This window comes from Pipra filicauda, unplaced genomic scaffold (assembly GCF_003945595.2).
Source record: "Pipra filicauda isolate LSUMZ 115617 unplaced genomic scaffold, ASM394559v2 scaffold196_size3971931_pilon, whole genome shotgun sequence".
Taxonomy (NCBI): Eukaryota; Metazoa; Chordata; class Aves; order Passeriformes; family Pipridae; genus Pipra; species Pipra filicauda.
In genome coordinates, this window is record NW_024104305.1 from 104,489 (window position 1) to 115,346 (window position 10,858).

Genomic DNA, 10,858 nt, shown 5'->3' on the forward strand with positions numbered 1-10,858 from the left:
ATTAGAGTCATGATGTGCACAAAGGCTCCTTAGCTTAGGAGTGGTACCATTCTAGCAAGGCTTTCTATCTCTGAGGGCTAAGCTAGAAGCTCTGCTTGATAGGACTGAAATCTCAAGACTGTTCAGGCAGCTGTTACAGCACACATGAACACAGGCCCTCCTTTCATCCGTCATAGAAATAGTCTGAAAATACTGGCCCTCTCCTTGTGGGGAAGGTGCAACAACAAAGTGGTTAGTAGTAGCCGAGTAAAGGCACAGGAGAACTCAGCAGTTCCAGCTGTGGTAGCAATGGACTCATCGACATCCACAGTCAGCTCAGGCAGACAACAGATTTGTCTACACTGACCAACATCAGCTTGAGTACCAAAAAAAGCAAAGATTTCTCTCTACCAAATGGGCCCATCAGAAAGCCACACATCTTTAACCCCTGACTAATATATGGTTATTCTCATTATTTGTAAGCAGTCAAATTCATTTTTACCATAGTGGTAAATTCATAATTTTTAGTGCCTCGAAACTTTGACCTACACAGATTATTATTGGAAAGTTCTCTGAGCTGTCTTGGTGCAAAGCATAGAGTGCAGGTGAGATGAGGACAGAACCAGTACTGGGTGTCTGAAGTACCAAGCTCTGTTGCTCAGAAAGTACTGAGCAAGATCACACATCTGCCCAAGACAAGGGAGCAAATGCAAAATAACAAATCAGTGCAGTTTTCCCGATAAACTTCAGTGTTTCCATATGTCTTTCTCCAGAGCTGAACCATCTATCTCTCAGTCATATATGATTTGTGTATCTCACCAGACCACTTTCACAGATACTGTTGTATTTGCTGATTACAGATGTTGGAGACTGTTCCAGGCAAGTAGAAATGCTGACTCAGACTGATTATTGGGTTCATTTCAGAGCAGGGTCATCTCAGACACTGAAAAATTGCTGCATTACAGTATAAATTCTGAAGCCTAAGACATCAGTCTATATGCCATGCTAATCAAACGACTTGAGAGAATAAAGGCTCAAAGTCAAGTGGAACAGCATGGAGGGGAGCAAGATGGAATGTTTGCCTGGGGCTTTTAACATGTGACATGACACTCTTGCCTAAAGTTTCTTACTAACACAGTATTCCAGCTTGATATTAGCATTCAGTATGTTAGTTGCTGGTATTTGAATTAGGTCAACTCCAGCTTCTCTTCTTTTAGGACACTTTATCTGCTTTTTCCTGTATTTTCAACATCAGGATTTTAGGACATTATCAGGAACTAAAAGATAAACTGTATGAAGAGATCAAAACAAAACCCAGTTCGTGTGAACTGGAACTTTTAGAAACCTGCATTTATTGATGCATGGAAACTGTGGTTCTAATTTTACTTGGACATTGAAAAAAAGGTAACAATCTTACCTTCAGTAACTATCAAGAATTGCACGATAAGTCCAAATAAAAATACTTTGCACAGTACATGCAAACAATAGAACATCCAGCAAAGATGTCCTGAAAGTGTCCCTGTAACCTACTCATGAATATACTACTCTCATGTTAGAGGTGTATAAACTGTAGCTCAGGGCAAAAAGTTCAAGCAATTTACTCAAGGATACACTGCACCTTACTGAGAGCCCAGGAGTTCAGAGCATCGAGCCCCTTGGACAAGTAAATTAAGACTATTGTTGGCTCTCTGAATGACAAAAGAACACAATTATTTTGTTTCCTTTTTAATAAGTGCATTTATGCTCATCAACAAGCAGCCCAAGAACCCCAAGAAGAAACACAGGCTGCTCAGCAGTATCACTACCATGTCAGCCAAAAGATTTGTAACCACTTAAGTGGCTGCATAAACCCAGTAGCTTCATATCCATTTTCTAGCACTCTGAGATCTTGAAATGAGAGAGTATACCCAAAATAATGAATTCTTATTCCCCATGTAAAATCTGAGAGCAGCCTGCAGTCACCCAGCAGCACCTCTACATACCTCCACAAAGGACCTAAGCAAGTCTGATGCATTGGCCTTACATTCCATAAAGAAGTGTCACCAAAGTTAAATCTCTTTCACAGCAAAGAAGGCGCTTGAAAAGAAAATGCTTAGTTTTGAAAATGTCTTCATAAACTATTTACAAATCAAACAAATAATAGGAAATCCCCACTTAGATGAACTGAGTTTGTTTTATCTTTATGAGAATGAATGATATTTGAGTGAATAACCATTTAATTTTTATATTTTAAAAGTCTCCATGGACTTTAAAATCAATAGATTTTACAGATAATTCATTTTACCACCAATTTACATTTTCCAAATAAAATACCATTTATTTGTAATACATCTTGATTTCTTATCTATTTTTTTAAATATCAGGTATAATATCAAATAATTCTCTCACTTTTTATGCTTAAATACTGTTTGATTCTATGAGCCATGTTGTACACAAGTTACTCTATAGACTCTGATATTTTACAGTGGTTTCATAAATTAGCCTTCTAAAGTGATTAAGCTGTTCTCTGGACTCCAGAAATAAACTCCTCAAGCAAAATGACATATTTTTCATCAAACAATAAACAAGAACAGTGGAAGCACTTTATTCTTCCAGAGCTGCAAATCCTTTCAACAACTGCTTGTCATCAATTCATGAACTATATATATATCATGCAAAGAGAAACCAATTATCCACAAATCAAGTGCATTAAAGAGAAAGACACGTGCTCCTGTTGATGTTTCAATTATCTTGAATTACCTATGTCCTTGAAATGCACAGCTACATCTCCCACCAAGTACCTGATGTGGATTGCTTGAATATATGTGCCCGACTGGACCTGTGAGGTGCCTGGCCACAGCTCACATCAGCTGGGTTTATCTAAGATGACTCCTGGCTTGTAAGTGCACAAAGACTGGGGGAAAGAGCACCTCAGGGTGTATTGCCCCTGCCTCTGCATTGCTTCCCTCCAGAGCATCTCCATGGTAAGTGAGAACTGACACCGTTCTCCTCTTCAAAGTGGAGAGACAACTCACTCAGCACAAGTGCTGAAGGTGAGGAGTATTTGGCAGGAATGAAATTAAAATAATAAAATTCTGTAGAATGCATAAGAAACACTAAATACACCCTGTTTGTTCTGCCAGTTGGAATTGTTGTGGTTACCCTTTACCAAAAATGCTCAATGTATTCACAACAGCCATTCCCACCTTTGGAGCAGTAAGGGTTACTGGTGGAAGGCTGGGCAAATGGATACTCTGCTCTGTTCTTCCTGTTTTTCAAATACATTTCTTACATCTGTCTGTTCTGAAAAGTACATAGATAATTTTCCACAAACAAGAATTATCCTATTTAACTCTGCAAAAATTAATATTTTGGCAGTATATTGCAATTTCATTTATTCTAGTAGATGATAACACTTTCTCTCTCCCAGGCAATCTGTCAGTATCTGTTAAGATTTCTCCTGGAATGTCTCATTAAAGCAGGCTTAGGAACAATGAATGTAGGCAATAAAATCAACCTCTGTTGTAGACAAAACTTTTATAATGCATAAATATCTCAGCCCTGTAAAAAGGAAGAATCAGTTTTAATGAGCTCTTAAAAACCATCAGAAGAAAAAAGAAGGTATGTATGGAAAAAAATAATATGTTCTGAATAGGGTAGACAGTGGCTGCTCTTTTAGGAGGTGAAATGCAGGGGAGATGGAAGAGATTTTTCCTACTACTGCTGCATACACTACCACGATGTGACAGGAGAAGCTAAACCAGAATATTTTTGGTTCCCTTTAGGATCTAGCCACGACTGAAATTGTCATACTTTTGGTCAACAAATACTTCAGTGTAATATGCAGAGAATGTACCGTAGCTGGAGGAAAAAAATAACCCAACCCACATCATTTGGTTGATTGCATGTAAGAGACATGGTGTTCACAGGAGGGTAGAGCAACATCACAGTACCTTGTCCCACCCCATCCCACCCATCTTTCATCCTAAGGACAAGCAGTTCTAGTTCAGTACTGGAGCAAAAAATTAGTACTTATTTCACTGGCAGCCACTCAAATTATGCTTCTTTCTTGGCTTCTGATCATGAATAGCTGCAGCAATTCCCGTGCCCTCTCCCTGTAAAAGTACCTCTGTTTATACCTAGTGCAAAGATTCTTCTGCAAAGCCTGGAGCCCGACCCCATCGGTCCCATCTGTGACGCAGTACTTTTTGCACCTCATCTCACTTCACTCCTAGATAAATGATATCCCATATCTGGGGCTTTAAAATCTTGCCATCTAAAACTGCCATCTATTAGAGTGTAGGAGACAATCCTCCATAAGACTAAATAACCTGAAATGGTTTTGAGATTAAAAATATTACATAGAATCACAGTAAGCCTATGATTGTGCCAAATCTCCTCCCTTCTAATATATGGTGGGAGTAAATTATTTTTTCAACAAAGGTAAAACTGAAATATGATTAATATCTAGACAATATGCTGGTACCAATTACTTTTTTCTTTTGATATCTGGAAGTAACACCAACCCTATTCAAGGTCTTTCTGTGAGAAGGTGAGCTGTAAAATGACAATTTTAATGGAGAGTAGATAACAATTTTGGTCTTTTCGGCTATCAAAGAGAAAGTTACATAATTTCCTCCATAATAGAAAGGTCTCCTATCAAGAAATATCATCTCTTTTGAAAAATACTATGTGGAGGAAAGAGAGCCCTAATGAGACTTCTACTACATCTCTGCCATTATACAATAATCTTTAAAATTACTCACCTGTTGTATCTTGCTCTTTAATCTAGTCTTAAAAACAAAACTGAAGTAGATACTTAATATACTTCATTTTCTAAGCTGTTCCCACTGAAAAATTGTTCTGGAGAAACTTCTGCTTGCTAATGGGGAGCTGCCACAGTTGCTAAACCAGTTGTCATTAGGTATAGCACATCTAACCTAGCTCCTTCTGCAGGGAGCTGCATCCAGTGACATAGACAAGATGTCTGTGAGTCTGACCAAGCACTGTGTCCTGCTCAGCACAGCTGAAGTTGCTGTTGGGTTTATTTTCTGGGATTGAACATTGTGCAACACATATGGCTGTATCCAAGCTGGTGAAGTTGCTTGTATTGTGTTAAGGGGTACAGAGCCCTGTATGGACAGTTTTAGCTGTGAATATCTGCATTTCAGCTCACTAAACAGGGAAATAGCTTCCAGTCCTTACAAACCAATGCCAGATGATTTATGAATCCCTTCAACTCTTTTATGGGGCAAATTTTGCTTTACTGTTTTGCTTGGGGTTCTTTCTCTCTCTTCCAGGGAAGATAATTCCACCTGATCTTTAGGCTGACTTTTGCACAAGGCTATAGGTTTAATTCGGGGGGGGGGGGGGGGAAAGTCTTGCGGAACAACTAAAGAAAAACTCATCCACAAAGAGGGTATAGGAAGAAAGTGTATAGGAAGAGCACAACATGTAGTGGGTCTATGATCATTAAAGATATCAGCTCTGATATCATTATCAGAGGCAAGATGTTCCCAGAGGCACAGACATCAGTATATGCCTGACCAGGTTACAAGAACTCTTTGCACCTCTCAGCTACGCAAACGAACAAGGCAAGAAAAACATGAGCCCTGAAAACCAAGAGGAGCTTTCATCTTTTACTAGACCCAGTATTTCCAGATGCCACCAGTCTACTAGTAACTTACAGAGAAGAGGACAAAATTGGATGCAGTAGCCCCAGAGCCTATTCCACAACATTACCTGCAAGCAGAGTTTGGAAACACAAGAACAGGCACAGCTCCTCCAGTGCAGCTACTCTATCCAGATGCTTGCTTCTTTCTTCTTTCCAGATGAATATCTTGTGATCTTGAGGGTCCAGATACCTGTTTAACTAGAAATCAGATGCACACGTGCAAAATCTCTGAGCCACCAAAGGAACTGTGCACTCCCTGACTGCCCACTGAACTCCCAAGCTTTCCAGTCATGCAGGGAGCTGTGAGCCCAGGTGACTTCCCAACCATCCTCCCCAGTCCTGGGACACTACTCAAAAGATAGCTGCAGGATGAGAGATTTGAAAACCTTTGATGAAGAAAACGTTGACTGTCTGAGAGGGAAAAGAAAAGCACATGTTTACTATGTTTGATCCTTTTTCATGTATCTCATCATCTGTGCATTTCAGACCCATTACTAAATACTTTCCAGTAGATGGCAGGGTTACATTGTGGCAAAGCTGAAAGTCTGAATTGAAAAGGCTTCTGCATAAAGGTTCAAGTACTGTTTAAGTACATTTAATTAGCAGGATGAACTATCTGAAAAGGCAAAATACACGTTGGATTAACTGATCTAATGTGACCTCAGAAATGTAAATTTTAAGGTAGCGAAATCTTAAAGCTCAACATAGTATTAAAAATGAACTTAGTTAAAAATGAGCTTTATTGAGACAACAGTTTATACCACAGAACTGACACAACAGAAAACACAGTATTTAATGTGATAATCCACTGGAGTTGCCAGCTGTAGAATATAGTCATGGGAAAAGCAAAAAATCTCTTGCGAATATTACTGAAAATGACCAAAAAAAGTGGCTTTCAGGACCAAAATCATTTTAGCTGGACAGTGTAGTGTTTGCCTTTTTCCAGGGACTGAGCAAAAATAACCAACCCAAAGAGGGAATTCTGTACCACTTCTGTCAGTTTGAGAAATTAAGACCTCAGCAGGTGGAGAACAGCTTCTCAGATTGGGACCCCCCACAGAAACAGCCAGGAGGAAAGCCCGGTGCACCTGGAGATCTCAGAAATGTTTTTTTACTTGCCAGGAACTAAACTGCCCAGCCCAGTATGACTTAATAACAACAGGCTGTAAACGGATGAGGTTTCAGCTTAAAACTACAGTTCTCTGAATCTACTTTTCCAGCCAGAGCTGTAAGATGTGCCCCATTCTCTTTCAAACACTTACAGCGACTCAAGTCCCTTCCCTTGTAGGTGTCCCAAGGTTGTACGGGGTTGTATCCTCCTTGAAGCATAGTTGGATTTCCATGCAGTAGATATAAATGTGATCATTCTGTTTGTGTCGACACTGTCTGAGATCGTCAGGGACAACTGCTAATGTCAAACCTCTGTACACTGCAGGTAAACTGAAATGGCTGCAGGAAAAAATACCACTCTACATTTTATATGGTTTTCTTTAGCAGAAAATATTCAGACTTCAGACATCCAATACTTTTACTTCTTATTTGATGCGTGTCAGGTTTGGTTTGACTCACTGCAATTACTCACATACTTAATTTCACTGTTCTACTGTGGACTTCGAGCATTAGTTGAAATAGTATATTTATTCATAAAAAAGAGGTTACATGCTTTCTTTTATGAAAGCAAAATCTGTATCTAATAAGAAAATGCATGGGCTTACAACACACCAGGCTTCTGAAACTAAAAAGGTCCAGCCTGGCACGCTTTCTATGTAAGGACAAATTCTGCATTTATTGCACCAGCGCTGCTCAGCAATGCTGCTGAAGTGCAGACCATGCTGAAAAACAGAATTCTCACTCCTAGTGAGAATAAGCAATAAGCACTATCTTCAAAGTCACATTTCCTATTATCTCCTGCAATAATATACTCAGCTTCCTCTGATAAGTGTAGTGTCCCTAAAGAACATAGCTTCAGACCACATCACTGAAAACCATTTCGGGTTTTCTTTTTATTTTATAAAATACTTAATAGTTTGTTGTCTTTTTGTTTTAATTTATGTCTGTTGTTGTTTTCACATATTAGTGCATGATTAAATTATATTCTTTAAAAGCTTCTCCCATCCTATAGCCACCGTACTGATGATTCACACCTATTGATTCACCTTGTTTATGAAAGCATTTGCTTCATAAAAAATACAAAACCAAAAAAGAATAAACCCAGTATCGACTGATGCTTTAAAATCCTATTGCATTTTTGCAGTTGGATAAAACACACAAAGCTTGACACATTTCTAAAATTCTGACTCTGGTGAGAGTGTAACATAGATGGTAATATTAACATAATCATCTTGATTTTTCTCCCCAAGAATAAGATAACTTTAACTGCTCCAAGATCACATGTCCTGTCTCCCCCTTGCAGCCTCATGAATAATTTGTCTCATCTTTCTCACTGACATAAACCCTGAATCTTGATGAAGGTCATGCAACATTCCCAGTATCTTTTCATTCAGGTGCAATTCAGCACTGTATTCTGTGGCTCATACTATTTTACACTCACGACATGCAGTTGTAGATTGTTTCCACGGTGGTACAATGCCTGATAGTCAGTTCATGCAGCACACTGATATTTCAAAAGCTAATTAGTGGTGAAGATTTGTTTTTTATTGCCCTATCTCAGTTTATTCAGCTGGAGAGCTATGGGCCAGGTGAGGTCAGCAAAGGCGATTAGAGAAATGATCATTCTTTCATACAATAGAAAGTTGAATTAAGTAAGATTATTTGGTAAGAAAGGAAAAGAATTAAAGAGTCTGAGGCATTTTACATTATTAAGGTAACTGTTCTTAGGCCTTTGGCTCATCCAGCGTCCCCACTAATCCATTTGTCATCCAATATTTCTGTCTAAAGTCAAAAACTCTCTTAGGTTTTGACAGAGAGCTGAAACTCTTCTATGCCTGGCTCAGCGACTCCATTTCCAGCCTTGAGCCTCATCTCATCAGTGTCCTCTGAAGCAATATTCTGTCTCCAGTTTTGTGTAGCTAGAAGGAAATATATAGGAAATCATGGGACAGGGAAGTGGTATGAGGTGCAGGAAAAGAAAGGAACCAAAACTCTTTTATCTGTAAGAATTGTTCTCAGTTAGCCTCAGCTTACACATGGAAAGTTTTGTGCTGGGATGTGGGATGGGGACACCTGCCCTTTTATTCCCTCATGTCCTAAAGAGCTTGACAGCTTTTAAACAATGGTGCCAAACCCTTTGAACCCCGTTTTCTGTGACTTCATTGTGGAATTTTCCCTTCAGATCACAAGAGGTGTGGATTTCACCCTCTCCTCAGCTGCCAGTAATTTATGCAGACATATCTGCCCTTGCCTTAGCTCATCAACAGCTAGACTTTCTGCAGCACACATCACTGAAGAGCTGGAACAACAAACTTTCAAACACAACTACAAGTGCATGTAGAAACTGTCCACACACATGTAGGACATGGGAGAGACCTTGACAACAAAAGAATATACTGCAAAGCCAGGAGAACCTCAAAAAGGAAATGAAACCACAAAAGATATGCTGTTAATTTCAAGAAGAATCATATATGCAGTCAAATAAGATAATGTTATAGTGACAACATAATTAGTGGGTTTTTTTTCATTTATGGACTGTGCCTAGGACACAGTTCAGGAAGGAATTTCCCCCAGAAATGAGTGACAAAAATGGATCACTGCAGAGAAAGTCGTCCTCAAACAAGCTGAGAATTTTTCCTCCTCTGAGAGGAGCAAAGAGAGGAGTCACAGTAAAGGTACAAAAACAAGTTACTTTTGTAGGCCCACGTCTTAAAAGATAAGGAGGAATAAAATTTAATTGGTCATTCCTGTTCACCTGAGGGAATAAAAAAGGAAGCATCAAGAAAACTGGAAAGTAAAAAATTCGGAAATGCAGAAGTGAAATAGTTAGCACTACATGATATTATGAGGTACAAATAAAAAACATCAAAAGTTCATGAGCTTCATGCCTAATGTTTTTTATATTATTTTGAGTTATTTCAAAAGGTAGGGAGGAGAAACAAGAACAAAACATAAGACACAATGCTCTGGGACACAGTTCAGAGTAAGATATTTCTGAAAGGACTGATAAAAAGCAAGGTACCAAAAGAAGTGTTTCCTTGCTGCAAGAATGTATGCTGGCTAAAGTAAATTAATAAACAAAGTACTTTGAACTAGATCCCAGCTGTCTACTTCAAGGTGGGAACGCCCATTCCCTTCTGTAACACTTCCTCCCACAGCAGTCTAGCACCTCTGGTGCAGGCCAGAGTTCCCAGAACTATATGATTTCTCCATCTCCATCAAGATCAGCTGCAAGCCTTTCAGGTGTCCACATCTTTCCCAAAAAACGGGATGCTACTCAAAAAAGAAAGCAGTGCTGGTCTAGCCTGGAATTGCAGTCTTTCAGATGGGAATAATATGATTACAGTGACTAAAGTATCAACTCAGGTAACGTATACAGCTAAAACTAAAATACAGCTCGTATTTCAGAAAACGATTTAATTGAGTTAGTGTAGCATGCCAAAGATATGTATCCTAACAAAGAAAGTTAGTATTTTCTCATTAGTATTCAGGCAAGATCTAATTCTACTCAAGTCTAGAAATTTTAAAAAACAAAGAAAAGAGTAACATCACCATACTGAAACAAGATACTTCTTGTAATCAAAATTTCCTTTCTACTTCATGAGAAATATGGCAAGCTAATTTCTAAATGGAATATCTCCTAATGTATCTGTGTTGATTGGCATATTAATACAGCTGGTTTGCTCAATACTATTTAAAAAACTTTCTTTTTTCTTTTATTTCTCTTCTGTTACTTTACATTGTGTGGCACAAAAAGCTTGTCTCAGCCATTCCCATATCATGCTCCACCTAGCGGATGGAGGGATTGTAATTACACAAAATGTACAATTTAATCTTATCTTAGACTTCTAACAGCATGATTACAAGGCCTCATTGATTATGCTGTTCAGATAAGACTATTAGCAATACCAAAGTTCTGTTAGCTCTAAGATAAAAGAACGTATCTTATTAAAAGATGCTATGGTTTTATAGGAGTAGAACCTCCTCATTGTAGCACAAAGTTTAGAATCTCAGGGTTTATCTACAGCAGGCATTATCAAAGAAAATAACAACATCCCTAATTTTATCATTTACACCCTTTCACCTGTATATAACAATTTAATCTCAGGTAAATGA